Here is an 18,337-nt window from a genome sequence, read left to right on the forward strand (position 1 = left end):
GGGGCTAGTTATCTGGTTTTACTCACTGTGTTTACTAAAAGAATTTGCACTATATTTGCAGAGAGTTCAAATATCAAAGATTAATTTTTATAAAAATATAAGTTACTAAAGGGATACTAGGTGTTGAAACTGGAAAAGGCTTTGAGGTTGATAAAAGGGTACAAACTAAGTTATAAGATGAATAAGTTCTCAGGATCTATTATATAGCATGATGACTGTAGGTGATTACAGCTAATACTACTGTATAGTATACTTGAAATTTTCTGAGAGTATTTGCTATGCATATTCACCAAAAAAAAAAAAGTAACTATGTGAGATGATGGATGTGCTAATTAACTCAATTGCAGGAATCATTTAACAATGCATATGTACATCAAACTACTTTGTATACTTAAATATGCTGCTGTTTTATTTGAAAAGAAAGGAAGGAAGAAAGGAGTAGGGATAGAGGGAGGAAGGAAAGGAAACTAGCCTTCAAAACAGAACAGGGAAAATCACAAACCAAGACAGCTTAGTGATTCGACTGACTCTTGGGTCCAAAGTCCAAACGCTGGAATGAATGAGCTTCAAACAATCTTTTTCTTGATGCAGTCAGCCAAAGGTTCCAAGTAAAAGCAAGCATCTAGACTAGCTTTCAGTTAGGACAAGGCAGGACACATGACTAACATATTCATTCATGGAGTTTCCCTTTTGGCTCAGACGGTAAAGAATCCACCTGCAATGCAAGAGTCATGAGTTCAATCCCTGGGTCAGGAAGATCCCCTGGAGAAGGGAATGGCTATCCACTCCAGGGGAGGACACATGACTGACATACTCACATTGCCCACAAATAGATGAAATTCACCCAAAAGTCACAGGAAAATTAAGAATGGTTGATGGTTGCTAGGCAGCAAAATAACACACCAAGGTCTCCTCTATAGTACTGACTTTAGCGCTACATCCTTGACCATGAGTATTGGGTAAGTTATTCCCAGTTTCAGTATCTACATCTAATGGTACCAAGGGGTGCTCCTATTCAGAACTTCATGAAGATGACAAAAATATTTACTGAGATCAAATAACTCCATACTTGGTAACGTTGCCTAGATACATGTTAAAATACAATGAACTAGAAAGGATACATACAAGGTTCTGACAACCTATCTGTCACACAAAGAACTTATGATTAACCTGGAACCAGGAGGCTAAGGGAATGGCCTGGCCCAGAACAGTATCTCTCTCTGCGTTCCATATTTTCTGTGCTGGGGCATGGACTTCAGTCTGAAGGGTTCCACAACTTTGCTCCTGCACCTATTTAAAGTCACCACCATTATCAGTGAATAGTTGTTAAGGTTTGCCTTACCTTAAGTATTCTGTTACACTTGGCTTTGTAATAAATACAGCGGTTCTCTGCCTCTCAGACCAGCACTCTCCAAGTCTGTGGCTGTATTTTCTTTGATGACTACCTTCTCATCAGAGGATCAGTCATCTTCAGGCTGCAAGTATGACATAATATATCTTTTAAAAAGGGGATCACTCCTTCGACATAACAATTGAACACTGATTCTCCTTTTCAAGGAAACATGGGCACCATGATAACTGCTGGATAAGACCATATAAAATCATTAATCTTTGCTCACTCCAGTCCTTGCAGTGAGTCCTCAGGATTAGGTACAAATATTATTTTTAAATATCTAATAAGATAAACTTTCTTCCTAGAAGTTATTCCACTAACAGGATCAATGAAGTAAATCAAAATCCCACCTTCCTTCTTGATAGTAAACATTTACTATCCTGATGAGAACAGAATTTAGTTCTCATACATAATTGTTGTCAGATTTTAAAACTTGACTTTTTCCTTTTTTTTTTCTTTTTCTAATTTTATTTTATTTTTAAACTTTACATAAATGTATTAGTTTTGCCAAATATCAAAATGAATCCGCCACAGGTATACATGTGTTCTCCATCCCGAACCCTCCTCCCTCCTCCCTCCCCATACCATCCCTCTGGGCCGTCCCAGTGCACCAGCCCCAAGCATCCAGCATCGTGCATCGAACCTGGACTGGCAACTCGTTTCCTACATGATATTTTACATGTTTCAATGCCACTCTCCCAAATCTTCCCACCCTCTCCCTCTCCCACAGAGTCCATAAGACTTCTATACATCAGTGTCTCTTTTGCTGTCTCGTACACCGGGTTATTGTTACCATCTTTCTAAATTGCATATATATGCGTTAGTATACTGTATTTATGTTTTTCCTTCTGGCTTACTTCACTCTGTATAATAGGCTCCAGTTTCATCCACCTCATTAGAACTGATTCAAATGTATTCTTTTTAATGGCTGAGTAATACTCCATTGTGTATATGTACCACAGCTTTCTTATCCATTCATCTACTGATGGACATCTAGGTTGCTTCCATGTCTTGGCTATTATAAACAGTGCTGCGATGAACATTGGGGTACACGTGTCTCTTTCAATTCTGGTTTCCTCAGTGTGTATGCCCAGCAGTGGGATTGCTGGATCATAAGGCAGTTCTATTTCCAGTTTTTTAAGGAATCTCCACACTGTTCTCCATAGTGGCTGTACTAGTTTGCATTCCCACCAACAGTGTAAGAGGGTTCCCTTTTCTCCACACCCTCTCCAGCATTTATTATTTGTAGACTTTTGGGTCACAGCCATTCTGACTGGTGTGAAATGGTACCTCATAGTGGTTTTGATTTGCATTTCTCTGATAATGAGTGATGTTGAGCATCTTTTCATGTGTTTGTTAGCCATCTGTATGTCTTCTTTGGAGAAATGTCTATTTAGTTCTTTGGCCCATTTTTTGATTGGGTCGTTTATTTTTCTGGAGTTGAGCTGTAGGAGTTGCTTGTATATTTTTGAGATTAGTTGTTTGTCGGTTGCTTCATTTGCTATTATTTTCTCCCATTCTGAAGGCTGTCTTTTCACCTTGCTAATAGTTTCCTTTGATGTGCAGAAGCTTTTAAGGTTAATTAGGTCCCATTTGTTTATTTTTGCTTTTATTTCCAATATTCTGGGAGGTGGGTCATAGAGGATCCTGCTGTGATGTATGTCAGAGAGTGTTTTGCCTATGTTCTCCTCTAGGAGTTTTATAGTTTCTGGTCTTACGTAAAACTTGACTTTTTCATTTGAGCAAGTGTTCTTCACAACTGACAACCAAAGAATTATACAAATTCATTCAACAGGTAAATCCATTTTTACATCTGGGGTTATATTTTACTATTAACTCAATTGACACATGCATCAGAATTAATCAAATAACATCCCATATAAATGCTATTAAGGCTTTTTTTTTTTTTTTTACCAGTGAGAATAGGATAGCTGGGGCTATGCCACTGACTCCCAAATCTCACTGAATTTACACAACAGAAGTTGATCTCTCACAAAGATGGCTGATGACCTCCAGGGCAACTGCTCTCCCTATAAAACTCAGCTTCTTTTAATCTCCAGGAATTAAAGCTTTATGACGTCTTTGTGCTACACATACTTGTTCCTTCCGAAACTGTAGACTTTCTCTCTCTCTGACAACTATCTTTAGCCCTTAGACATGCAGCTGCCTCCCCTCATTAGTTCTCTTTTCCTCTCCAAGGCTCTTCCCTCGCACACTCACATGTGTCATTTCCTCCTCCACATTTCGGAAACTCCCAACTAAGATGTCATCAGCTGCTTAGTTACCCTGACTACTGCCATTTTCCTCTCTGCCAGTGCTCCTTTGTCACCTATCCAATCTATTTAAAATCCCTCTGCCAAGATATTCTATTCACATAAGCTAAGACCAAGACAGCTGTGTTTCTTCCCACCCACCTCTAACTTCCCTTCCTTCTCTGACTTCTGGCTACTTTCAATCCAACAGTCCACAAAATTTACTAATTTGTTTGCAGGATACTATAAACTGCACTAGGAACTCTATTCAGGAGAAAAGGATAACATAGCTTCCATCATCAAGTATATTTCAGTGTTTCAGGAATTTTTATTTGATAATCCAAATAAAACTGAAATGTAATACATTATACTTTTAGGTGTATGACCATCAGAGGGAGTTCAATAGAAGGAGATGGATGCTTGGACTTGACAAATTAGAAAGCCTCTAATTCAGTGGTTTCCAATCATGACTGATCATTAGAATCATCTAGACATGGTAAACAAAAAATACCTCAGATGAATGATTCAGCAACTCCAGGGATAGCAAGACTGGGATCTACAATTTATGTGTGTGTGTGTGTATGTGTGTAGATATTTTAAGTGCATAAATGTATACACAGGCATCTATGTATATGAGTAAAAATGCCTGGTGGCTCAGATGGTAAAGAATCCGTCTGCAATGCAGAAGACCCAGGTTTGATCCCTGGGTCAGAAAAATCCCCTGGAGAAGGTAATGGCTATCCACTCCAATATTCTTGCCTAAAGAATTCCATGGACAGAGGAGCCTGGCAGGCAACAGTCCATGGGGTCACAAACAGTTGGACATGACTGAACGACTAACACACACATGCATTTATATACAAGCACATATGTATAAAGCATGTATGTATACATAAATACATACATTCACACATTATAAGTAAAAATAAACACCTCTCCAAGTGATTTTTATGATTTCTATGATCTTTATGATCAAAGTCAACTTCATTCCTATATCTTGTTAACCAAATTGAAAAGTGAATTGCAGACAGGTTTAACCATTTTAGATAAATCACACAGCTAAATACTGACAAAACTGGGATGTCAGAAGAGCTTTCTTGACTCACTGTCCCCAAACTCCTCCAATGTTTTGTACTCCAAGAAGATGGTGGGAATATTTGGAGCTTCAGTTGGAACATGAATCGTGGCTAGGTTTCATAAACATGAGGAACAGATAGAGTATTCAAGAGAAGTTTCTTCTCATCTCTGTTCCTATCCTACTAGTTTAAATTCAAGGCATATTTTGCATATTTATTGAGAGGCTAAAATATATAAGGCATCAACCTGGACACAATCAGGGAAGGTTTACCTTTGAGAGGATATTGCCCTTTAAAGTCTTTGTTAGCAATGGGGAACCCCTGAGGAGCATTTTCAACATTCAAGTTCTTTTTGTCTACCTCAGACTACCGAACTAAAATTTCTAGAGATGGGACACAGAAATATGCATTATTAATGTGTTTCTCAATTGATTCTTATGCACAGTAAATTCTAAGATACGTGGTAAAGGGGAATAAAGACAAGACAATGGCACAGATAACGATTAAAATCAAGATAAGGGTTTTCAACTCAGAGAGGGAAAGAGTGTTGTTTCAACTTTGTAGCAAGGTCAAAGCTGTACAAACTTTTCTTCACCCATTAAAGAACTGAGGTTGCAGGGCCACCAAGTAACCTGAAGTCTGGGGAGATAAGGGTGCTTTGGGGGAGAAACAGAACCAAGTATTTGTTTACCTGGAGCGGACAACACTAGACACCACCTTAGCTGGAAAGAAGGATGCAGCTAATTTTTTAAACAAATTGCTAGAGGATAAGGGTGAGCTAACATGAAAGTGCCAAGTACCTAAGGATCTCAGCTACAGGGGCCTTCATACCCTCTTGCAGGATTTGACTCCAGGAACCCCACCCTGGCTCAACCCTTCACCTCTATTTTCCTACAAAACAAAAGCTTTAATCTGCAGGAGGAAGAGCATGAAAACTTCCATGTTAAGGCCTGAGTGAAAACCCACTGCAGCTAGAGGATAGGACAGAAAAAGAAAGCAAGAATCACATTACCCCTCGGAGAGGGGCAGAAGCATATGAGAAGGCCATAAGCCAGAGACCCAGGAATTACTGAACATGAGCTTATATGATTATACACATACACGTTACAACCCATACCAATTTAGAAAATCTAACTGTCTGAAGTACAATTAAGAATTAGTAGGGTCTGGAAATGTAAATGAGTGTAGCCTCTATGGAAGAGAGTATGCTGCTGCTGCTGCTGCTAAGTTGCTTCAGTTGTGTCCAACTCTGTGCGACCCCATAGACCGCAGCCCACCAGGCTCCCCCGTCCCTGGGATTCTCCAGGTAAGAACGCTGGAGTGGGTTGCCACTTCCTTTTCCAGTGCATGAAAGTGAAAAGTGAAAGTGAAGTCGCTCAGTTATGTCTGACTCTTCTCGACCCCATGGACTGCAGCCTACCAGTCTCCTCCATCCATGGGATCTTCCAGGCAAGAGTACTGGAGTGGGTTGCCACTGCCTTCTCTGAGAAGAGAGTATGGGGATTCCTCAAAAATTAAAAATAGAATTACCATATCATCCAGCAATTCCACTTCTAAGCATATATTGAAGGGAAATGAAATTCATTGTTCAAAGAGATATCTGTGTACCCATGTTCACTGCAGCATTATTGACAATAGCTCAGACATAGACACAACATAAGCATCCATTGATAGATGGATGGACAAAGATGTGACGTGTATACATATATACACACACACACACACACACACATATATATATATATATAATTTAGCCATAAAAAGGAAGTCCTGCCATTTATCAATGAGATCGGTAGACCCTGATGGCATTATACTAGTGAAATAAGTCAGACAGTAAAGACAAATACTGTTAAATCTCATAAGGCAAAATCTAAAAAGACCACATTCATAGAAACAGAACAGATTGGTAGGTACCTAGTACTCTTGTCTGGAAAATCCCAAGGGCGGAGGACCCTGGTAGGACTCGACTAAGTAGGACACGACTAAGCGACTTCACTTCCACTTTCCACTTTCATGTATTGGAGAAGGAAATGGCAACCCACTCCAGTGTTCTTGCCTGGAGAATCCCAGGGACGGGGGGGCCTGGTGGGCTGCCGTCTATGGGATCGCACAGAGTCGGACATGACTGAAGTGACAGCAGCAGCAGCAGCAGCGGTGGCCAGAAGTGGGGGTTGGGATAAATAGGTGAAGATGTTAAGAAAATAAAAGGAAACCTTGAGTAAGAACCTCTCAGTTGAGCCAGGCAGTCAACAGAACTGAAAGAAATAACAAAATGGTTGTTTTACACCAAAGAAATATTGGTCTACGTCCTGTCTTGAGCAAAACTGAAGTAACTTGTATCTAACATAAAGTTGGGTCAACCATAGACTTTCTAGTCCCACATCAAATTTCTCAAAACCTCATGTTTCCTTTGCATTTGATTCATCTTGAGTTCCTGTCCATCCTTCATAAGAGTAATTCTGTTTGCTGAAAGATCTGGTTGCCTATCATATCTTCAAAAGGTTCATAATATCCATTCATTTTATTTATTTAATATCCAAAAACTTGCAATTTAATGAATTCAAAGTAAACTATTTAGGTAACTTTCTTCTGGCCCAGAATTTAGGTCTGTACATTAGCTAAACTGCCTAATCTAACCAGGTTTTAAAATTTTGAACTCAGATATACATGGAACGTTACCCCAGATACACTATCACTGGGAAGATAACTTCTGAAAGAGATCACTATCTAATACCAAAGCAATACCTTCATTTTCTAAGAATGCATTTGTGAAGAGATTCCTTACTTTTAAAAGACAGATTGTAAATACCTTATATAGTAAGCATATGGAGAAAGCAATGGTACCCCACTCCAGTACTCTTGCCTGGAAAATCCCATGGATGGAGGACCCTGGTGGGCCACAGTCCATGGGGTCGATAAGAGTCAGACACGACTGGGCAACTTCACTTTCACTTTTCATTTTCATGCATTGGAGAAGGAAATGGCAACCCACTCCAGTGTTCTTGCCTGGAGAATCCCAGGGATGGGGAAGCCTGGTGGGCTGTGCGGTCTATGGGGACATGACTGAAGCGACTTAGCAGCAGCAGTAAGCATAACGAAAGAGTAAAGGTCTAGGATTTGCACTCAGAGACCTAGCTTGCAGTTTACTATCCATATAAATTTAAACCTCTCCTAATTCTAATTAAATAAGTAGTGCATGTGTAAGCACCATGTCTCTAAAGTACCATGTAAAAATGTTTAATTTTGTATTATTAACATACACACTATTGTCTTTCTTTCATTCATTCAATAAACTTCTATTTAAACCTCTTTAGAAATTAGACAATATTTTCTTCAAGTGACTTTTCCCAACCTTCTCTTCCCTATCTGGGCTCTTCAGACTGAATCTGATTCATCTAAGTAGCTATGTAATTTAGTTCATGATCTGACACATAGCAAGTACTCAATAAATATTTATTAAATAATTTCAGTCACTGTCAGCTTCCTCTTCCTCTCTACTTCCAGCAACTAATATATTCTAAATTATGTGTGGTAAAGTTATTCAACAGCACCCAGATTCACTCCATGACAATGTGTAGTTTTTAAAAGAACATTTCCACTTTGAATCTGTCTAAACTTGCCAGAATTAAGATAATTAATGGACATTCATACTTTGAATTTTACATCTTTATTCAAACTTCATCTTTATAAAAAAAAATTAATCACGAAAGGCCCACCATATGTTCAAAAGCTATTATGATTGTTTAGATAGAGAGAGACGGGTGCTCCCTCTTCTGGTTCTACAGAGAAAGATGATGACAGAAAACCCTCTGCCGAGTCAGACTCACATCCTGGGTAGGGAGGCCTGCCTACGCAAAGCATTATTTCAGAATTCTGGGGTGTGGGAGGCTACATAATGACTAAGTTTGCTATACATCCTTAACTGACTTAAAATACCGCATTGATACAAATGCTTGCCAGATGGGAAAAATATTATGAAAAAAGAGATCTTACTAATCTTACTCAAGGTTTGAAAAGCTATTATTTAAAAAGAAAGAAAGAAAGAAACCCAAGATAATAAAACAGTAAAATATATATATATATGAAATAAAACTCAACAGTTTCTCTTAAAATGACAAGTATAAAAAAAAAACAAAGACAGTTTCTTTCTTGGTGTGAATGGCTGTTAACTTTGCAACCCCCAAATAATATATGTGTAAGGTATTTTAAAGTTGCAACACAGAACGATGAACATTATTGCAGTTGGTCCTCACAATAGATGCTATAAGTCAATAAGCCAGGGAATGAATATTATCATTGTTGTTTCCTCCAATTTCAATGGAAGTACCTATACAATGATGCATAGCTTTTTCACAGGGCTTGCAAAACAAGCCCAAGACCACTTCTATGTTTCAGATGTTAATAATGGCTAAATTCTAAGTGCAGGCTTTCTATGGTCAGGCACTGAAACAATCAGTTTATAAGTTATGCCTCATTTAATTTTCATAATAATTCTATGAACTAGACACCATTATCACTCCCATTTTACAGATGAGGAAATTAAGCACTTTTACAGATGAGGAAATTGATCACTTTTCAGGGCCAAATTCAAGATTATGCCCTATCGTCTAAAGTAAATCGTGTGAAAACTCCCTAAAGTCAACTCAAATACACATGAGGAATTGCTTGGAAATCACAGCACTCTTCACAGAATGCCACAAAATATTGATATATTTAGTCCCATTTTATAAACTAGAAACACATTTTCTAGCAGAAAATGTTACTACAATATATATATATGTATATATATATATATATATATATATGTGTGTGTGTGTGTACCAACCAAGTTATACTTCTATCATCTATGTTTAAACATAAAAGTAAGACATAAATCAACTCCAGATTTAAATAGGGATCTTATGTCTCAGAATACCTTTAACTCTAACACATACAGACTACCTCATGTCTTGCAGAATTATGTATTTTACTCACCGGATTTTACAAAAGTTGAAAATTCTCCTGGATATGTTTCAGCTGTTTTCAAACCAGTCCAGAAGTCTTCCCATACCCCTCTCCAAGATAAAAGTCAGCATGAATTAAAATTTCTTGACACCTTAGGGCCCAGGGCTTCCGTGATAGCTCAGCTGGTAAAGACTCCATGTGCAATGCAGGAGACCCCAGTTCAAAATCTAGGTGGGGAAGATCCACTGTCGAAGGGATAGGCTACCCACTCTAATATTCTTGGGCTTTGCTTGTGGTTCAGCTGGTAAAGAATCTGCCTGGGATATGGGAGAACTGAGTTTGATCCCTGTGTTGGGAAGATCCCCTGGAGAAAGAAAGGCTACCCACTCCAGTATTATGGTCTGGAGAATTCCATGGACTGTATAGTCAATGGGGTCGCAAAGAGTCAGACATGACTGAACGACCTTCACTTTCCAGCCCCCATGATTAGGTATAAGGTTTGTTTTTTTCTTTTTTTAAGATCAGCATGTCCTCCCTATAGATCTTTAAATAAATTTGACTGAAATCTTGGCTTTTCAAATGACTTGAAATAATCTGCAGTAAAAATGTATGGCAAAAATTTGCACAGAAACAGAAATAACATGCGACTGAAATCAAAGATCTTTTGCTGACCCTAATTTTTTATAACTACATCTTCCTCTTTGCTTTGCAATATTTCTCCACAAGACTACTCTGAGTTTCTGCAGGCAATGCAAAATTTTTTAATCTCTAAAATGATATAGGTCTCCACATTCCCAAAACACACAAAAATTTTCAAGAAAACATTTTATCAAGTTAAAACCATGTAAGATGAACCCAATTACTTTATGAAGTGATGAAAAAGCTTGATTGGCTGCCCAATTTGCCATTTTCATGCTCATTGTTTACCCAGCTGCATGAGCCACTGAGCAAACAGTCAGCAGCAGTTGCCAAGGTTTTACCATAATAACAAATTATGAGGGAAAAACTTGGAATTCAGAAAATTCTGCACAGAAACTTAACTACTTTCTGAGTACTGGGGAACATACCAGTTTAGTGAAATGTGGCAGCAAAACCCCACTGTTCTACGGGTGTGTGGGAGAGTAGTTTGAGAAGCACATTTCCTTGGATTCAGACTTTGCTCCTCTTCGACCATCTAACTTCCCTTCCATGGATGCCCTAATAGGAAATCCACAGTAATTATCATACAAGAAATTAAACTGTGTGAAATTGCTCTTAATTAAATTTTATATTTGAAAGAAATTGAATTAAATCAAGCACCAGTGGACGAGCTCAGAGGTAACAGAACATGGGAGAAAATGCACAGGCTGCCATGAAGTTGAGTAAGAAAAAATCAACTGACCCTTTAAAGAATCGGTAATGGGTCCAATTCCTGAGTTGGGAAGATACCCTGGAGGGGGAAATGATGACCCACTCCAGTATTCTTGCCTGGAGAATCCCATGAACAGAGGAGTCTGGTGGGCTACAGTCCAAGGGCAGCAAAGAGTCGGACACGACTGAAGCAACTTAGCACAGCACAAAGGGCTGTGGGTAATACAACAGGATAGGCTCCCTGGCTGCCCCAGACACAAGTGCAGTTGGTGCTAACTCCAGGTTCTTTTCCAGAGACGTCAGCAAAGGTGCTCATGACAAAAAACAGGGGCATGGTGGATACCCTGAGAGAGTCCCCCTTGGAAGTAGAGGCCGGCAAGAGGGAAACAGCTGCTTCTGTGCGCAAAGCATGAAATTCAGGCACCTGGCTCAGACCATTCTCTCACAAACAGCAAAAGCCTGTAGCTTCCATGAGAGGAGCAGAGGTGAAGACCCATTGCTGATGGGAGAATGCAGAAGAAAAATTGTCTACCCTGGAGTAGGGCCAGTCCAGAATCCTGGGTTAATGCCATTAGAGGTGTGCTGTTCCTGCTGGGAAGGGCCAGGAGACTCTCTCTTCTGCACCAGGATAGCAGAGAACCTATCCTGTCCTCTTCCTTCACCACCCTTAATCCCCACCAGCAACATACAATTACCAGAACAGTCAGCAATTTCATTCGAGGTATGTGCCCAAGAGAAATAAAAGCTTACATCCTCACAAAACCTGTAGAGAAATGTTTAGAGCAACTTTATTCATAATTGCAAAGGAAATAACCTAAATGTCCATCAACTGGTGAGTGGATGACAAACTATATTATAGCTGTTCAGTGGAATACTACTCACCAATAAATAGAAATAAACTACTATTAAATATAACAACATGAAGGAATCACAAATGCAGTAAGTGAAAGAAGGCAGACACAAAAAGCTATATACTATTAATATATACTTCTATTCATACAACATTCTAGAAGAGCAAAATTCTAGTGACAAAGAGAGTTCACTGGTTTCCTGGAGGTGGAAAGTGAAGGTGTGAGTTGCTCATCTGTGTCTGAGTCTTTGCAAGACTCAGTAGTCTTTGTAAGACCCATGGACAGTAGCCTGCCAGGCTCCTCTTTCGATGGAATTCTCCAGGCAAGAATACTGGAGCAGGTGGCCATTTCCTTCACCAGGGGATCTTCCCAACCTAGGGATCAAACCCAGGTCTCCGGCATTGCAGGCAGATTCTTAACCACCTGAACCACCAAGGAAGCCCAGAGGTGGAAGAAGGCACAAAGGAATTTTGGGGGAATGTAATCTTCTAAATGTAAATTGGAGTAGTGGTTACATGTCTGTACAAACCCATCAAGTTCATAAACAGTGAATTTTAAAGTATATAATAAACCTGACTTAAAAAGTCAAAATACATATTTTAGCTTCATTTTTGTCAGAGTTTGAATGATTTTGAAAAAATTTTAAATTTACTTGATAGATCAGCTTTTATGGAATACATACTAGTATGCTATGCCATGTTCTATCTAACATGAATTAGTTACGACCCTTTGAGATTTTACAGTGTCATACACTACTTCTTAAAATATCTTCAGCAGTTTATGGATTAAATATGAAATCCCAATGTGAAAATTAACATATATAGAATTATATATGAGACATACGGCTCAGCAGGTAAAGAATCCACCTGCAACGCAGGAGATCTAAGAGACGTGGGTTGGATCCTTGAGTTGGGAAGTTTCCCTGGAAGAAGGAATGACAATCCACTCCAGTATTCTCATTGGGAAAATCCCATGAACAGAGGAGCCTGGAGGGTTATAGTCCACAGGGTAACAAAGAATTTGAATCAACTGAAGTGACTGAGCACACACATATACATGAGATAAGAGGGGGACAGGGCACAATCTTTAAATGAATGACACAGCTGTCATTCATGTTGTGGAGGACACAACATGAACTAGGTAGAGCAAACTAGGTCCAAAATGGTGGATTTGCCAACTTCCACTAGACCTTGAGCCTCATTATGCACTCACTGTAATACATCAGCAAGCTAGATGACACTTCGACCAGCGCCATGACATTTCTGAGGCCAACCATAAAAGGCCAAGAGTGAGCAGCGCCCCAATTCCTGGAAATCCACCCCTTATCCAAATAGTTGCAATAATCTTCCCACTTATTAGCCTATGAAATTACCCAGCCCATAAAAACTAACCACCTCATATTTCAGGACTGCTCTCACTTTCTGAAATGGACTGCATTTTGTTTAGGGAGTGTGTGTGTGTGTGTGTGTATTCGTGCACAAAGACACTAAGTCGCTTCAGTTGTATCTGACTTTTTGCAATCCTATGGATTGCAGAGCCCACCAGGCTCCTCTGTCAATTCTCCAGGCAAGAATCCTGGAATGGGTTGCCATGCCCTTCTCCAGGGGAATCTTCTCAACCCAGGGATAGAACCCAGGTCTGCCCCTTTATAGGCAGATTCTTGACTCTCTGAGCCAGGTACAGAGGAGGGAAGATATAAAACCAATGTGAGAGATCTGCAGTTAAGTTACAGAGAGTAACAAAGAGTAAACAGTGAAATAAGCACTTTTAAAAAAATATCTATATTAAAAGTTTCTACAAACAAAAAAGAAAAAGACAATTGACTAGAAAGGTGGGGAAAGGAAATGATTTGGTAATTCACAGGAAATAAACATCATTGCATTTTTTTAAAGAAGCAGTGAAAACAACAATGCTGAAAAAGTAATGTTCTAAAACTTCCTCATCATTTTTGACTGAATAGTTATTTAACTTATACAAACATGTAGGACAGAATACTTTTTTCTCCATGCACATTCTTTCCAGGCTTCTCAGCAATGCTAATGGACTCCAGATCACTCCAACCACAAACATTTATCAGGGAGAACAAGATGGCAGAGGAGTAGGTGGATGTGGAGTACATCTCTCTCAATGGATACATCAGGAATACACCCTCAGACACAGAAGAGCCTGCAGAACATCAGCTGAGAGCAGGCATGAGTACTTGACCGTGGGAAAAGAATATATAGAACCATGTAAAACTCAAAACCAACAAAATTTGGTAAAGCAATTATCCTTCAAATAAAAAAAATTATCAGGTATCTGAGAAGAAGTACATTCTCAAATAGGATGAATTTAGTCTGCTTCCTTAATCAGAACCTTCCCAACTTGTGAATTAAAATGGATGTCATTACTTCTCAATAATAACAGCCAAGTTACCACTACTATTTTTAAAATTTCAACTTGCTTTTTCTCACACCCTTGTTAGCAAGACCCCAGGTAAGTTGAGTAGTGCCATTTTAGCTAGACTGGCTCCACTTATTTAGAAAATTGATTTAAGAAACAATTTTTTAACCTGATGGTATTTGAAACACTGAATAAGTGCTGTTGCTTCTTAAGAAAAAATAATTGGGAACTAGGTGATAGAGACTTATTTATTTTACTGTAATCCTGACATGTACAAAACAGAAAAACAATATAGAAAACCTACTCACTCTCTAATGGAAATGGCTTCATAAAACTAAAAAGATTTGGTAATACTGAGCATCAGTCCATCGGACAATGGTTATTATCAACACTCAGTGCCTAGCTTGCTAGTTAATGAGGTGAGAAGAAACCAAGAATGGTTAATAATCCCACAAACTGATCATAATCAAATCATCACAGTGTTAATAAGAGAATTAAGGGGGTTATAACCTGAAAAGAAATATAAATATAAAATCATTATTTTGACTATATGTATTATGGCAAAGCTATTTTCTAAACCTACATGGAAGTCAAAAAAGATTAAACTTTCTTCCACAAAAACTTTTTTCAAAAAAAAAAAAAAATCAGGTCAAGCAGATTTTATTGATAGCACTTAAAATATTTATTCTTGCTTTGTCATTTAAGTCTACAAAGGAAACTCTCAATCAATTTGCAGAGATATTTAATTTCCTAGACATCATATACACTAAGACAAACTGTTTTCTGATTATGCTATAAACTTAACTCTGTTAAATTTAAGTTACAAATCTAGTTTCTCAATCTCTTACCTATATTTTCAAAGCTAAGTTAACTGTTTTCATTCTACAATATTGATATAGATATTCTTGTTTATATACATGACACTAACAAATATTTTCTCATTACACATTTTAACAATAATCTAACCTCAGGACAATTGCCTCTTTTCATTGGATTTGTCAACCTTTATAACAAACATTTAACCTAATGAAGACAATACATTCCCAGTTATGTACTGAGAACATAAACCTTTTTTTCTGAGTATAAAATAATTGATTCTCATTGCAAATATTTGAAAAGCCCTGAAAAGCTGAGAAAAAATGGACCAGTATAATCTCACAAATCAAAGGCAGCTACTATTAATTTGTATTCCTTCCTTGTTTTTATCTTTTTAAATAGTTAAAATCTCAGAAAGATATAAATTTGTTTTACACTATTTTCACTTGAAATGATTAAGAAAAAGCACTTTCTACCTATAAGGAAAAATAAGCTGGAAAAGAATATATATAATGGGATTATATATGAAACATACACAAATTATACATGAAACATACATGATCAGTATCAGTTCAGTTGCTCAGTCGTGTCCTATGGCAACCCCATGGACTGCAGCACGCCAGACTTCCCTGTCCATCGCCATCTCCTGGAGTTTGCTGAAATTCATGTCCATGGTCAGTGACGCCATCCAAACATCTCATCCTCTGTCGTCCCCTTCTTCTCCTGCCTTTGATCTTTCCCAGCATCTTTTCTAATGAGTCAGCTCTTCATATCAGGTAGCCAAAGAATTGGAGCTTCAGCTTCAGCATCAGTCCTTCTAATGAATATACAGGATTGATTCCTTTAGTATTGACTGGTTTGATCTCCTTGCTGTCCAAGGGACTCTCAAGAGTCTTCTCCAACACCACACTTCAAAGGCATCAATTCTTCAGCACTCAGCTTTCTTTATGGTCTAACTCTCACATCCATACATGACTACTGAAAAAACCATAGCTTTGACTATACGGACCTTTGTCAGTAATGTCTCTGCTTTTTAATATGCTGTCTAGGTTTGTGATAGATACCAATATATGTAATGAAGGTTATTAATAATTTGTCATATACATAGAGGATGAGATGGTTGGATGGCATCACCAACTCAATGGACATGAGTTTGAGCAAGCTCTGGGAGTTGGTGATGGACAGGGAAGCCTGATGTGTGGCAGTCCATGGGGTTGCAAAGAGTCAGACACGACTGAGTGACTGAACTGATATACATAGTCAAATAACTTGTCAGTTTCTCTACCTTTAAACTTATTCATAACACTCCTGATTTTGAGAAATTTTACATTTTTCTATAGTCAAAACTTGGAGAAGGAAATGGCAACCCCACTCCAGTTTTCTTGCCTGAGAAATGCCCTGGAAAGAGGAGCCTGGTGGGCTACAGTCCACAGGGTCACAAAGAGTCAGATGTAACTTAGTGACTAAACAACATAGGCAAAACTATTACTCCTTTCTTTTGTGAATTCCCTTATCTAGAAATTGGGAAAAAATCACCTTTTATTTCTACTATAGATCTATTAAGTTTGATATTGTTCAGTTACCATTTTAATTCTAATGTTTTGGTTTATGCTGTTAAATGAGAATCCAAGTTGAATTTTTCTCCAATTAGCTAAACAATTTCCCAAATAAGATTTATAAAATAATCCTTCTCTTTCTCATTAACTCATAATGTTTCCTTTATGATATATAAAACTTTTATACATAATACTGTTCAATCTTACAAGGCACCAAAATTAATCAAAGACATTATCCATTGTACCTGATCTGCTTTTGAAAGAGCTGCAATTAAAGATTCCTCTGCAACTCTCCACGAATTGTCTCCCTTACCTGCTGGGCTGAGGAAATTTCCCAAGACAAGAAGGAAGGATGCACAAAGGAGGATACAGAGTAACAGAAAAACATTTTCCACATTTTCATTCATGGTCAGTCCTTTCCTCTCGCATTGCCCACAAACCTACACCATTAATGAAACGAGGTAGAATAGAGGCAGTATTTACCAAGCGTTTATGGTGTTCCAGATCCTTTCATCCCCTCAAAACCTATGATACAGACATTCTTCCCTAATTTTGCAATTATGGAACTACATTCAGTAATTTTACCTAAACTGCCCATTCCCATACAATCAATAAGTAGCCAAAATTGATAGGATTTGAGCCTCAGTTGCTTTGAATCAAAAATCATGTGTTGAAAAATACCCTTAGTTGGAAAGAATCAGCCTCTTTCTCTCTCATGTGATCATTCCTTTCCTGGAATAATATTTTCATATTAGCAGGCCCGTGCAACACAGACCATAAGTTGGAGCTTTTATACATTTCAAGAGTAAGTCTGAATGTGAAGTTGAAGGGATGAGAAGGGAGGACTCTCATGACTGGGATGAGGGAACCCAGCAACAAAGGGAGTTACTGTCCAACAGAAGGTTAGAAGAGGATGTGACATCTCAATAAGTCACCAAGGTTAATAAGGACAACATCAGGACCAGATAATACCTGTTATAAATTAAAGGATGCAAGTTCAGTGTGAAAGAGAACACTAACAATGGACACTCCCTCTTTACTAATGCCACCAGTGATTAAAGCTTAAGGTCCTCAGAGTCTCAATCCAGGTGAAAAGAGGGAAAAGAAGGTAAAACAATCCTAATTAGGACAGTTTCCAACCTAAAGTAACTGAATAAATTTGACTCTATTTTTAGATTTCATTTTGTGTGTCATGAAGAATGGGGGTTAAGGTTCAAAAATTTAAATAAGCTATAAAAAACAATTGCTAAATTTATAACAGATGTTCATGGAATTGAGCCCCACTCAAACTAGTAAAAGAAGAGATGACTGTGAAGAATAGACACAACCAGCCTGCAAGTACATTAGAAGGGAAAACAAGATAATGGAAAATGAGGCTTCTCTCTGTGTTTCCCAGAGACACAGACCCTCCTTCTCCTTGGGCAGCTAAGTGCTGCTCCCTCTCCTGGCCTCATCCTGGCTGCCTGGAAAGGCCTGGTGTCAATCAAGAAGTCTCTTGCTCATAATACCAGTGGCTCCTGCCATTTCAAATTCTATTTCCTCCTTCCTTGCTTGACATTTCTGACTTAATGCACTCCTACTGATTTTTTACTCATTTCAGTCTTCCCTTCTCTTTGCCAGCACTTTTTCCTCTATTTTATAACCCAATGCAAATATCATTTGCATTGTCATTTGATGCAGATAAAACTCATGGATTCCGTGTGTGTGTGTGTGTGTG

General features: G+C 38.3%; 1 long non-coding RNA gene across 1 annotated transcript in view; it reads right to left on the bottom strand.

The window, feature by feature from the left end:
- Positions 1-382: 382 nt before the first annotated feature.
- LOC147378268 (uncharacterized) overlaps positions 383-18,337 on the bottom strand; it is a 123,542-nt gene continuing 105,587 nt past the window's right edge. Inside the window, exons 3-4 of the long non-coding RNA XR_015151752.1 lie at positions 1,343-1,475; positions 383-715 (exon numbers count right to left, since the gene is read on the bottom strand). This is a non-coding gene — a long non-coding RNA (uncharacterized LOC147378268). The remainder of the gene's footprint in view (positions 716-1,342; positions 1,476-18,337) is intronic.

The sequence above is a fragment of the Bos grunniens genome, chromosome 2, assembly GCF_055505025.1.
Source record: "Bos grunniens cultivar Pamir isolate PY7600 chromosome 2, Bosgru_T2T1.0, whole genome shotgun sequence".
NCBI lineage: Eukaryota > Metazoa > Chordata > Mammalia > Artiodactyla > Bovidae > Bos > Bos grunniens.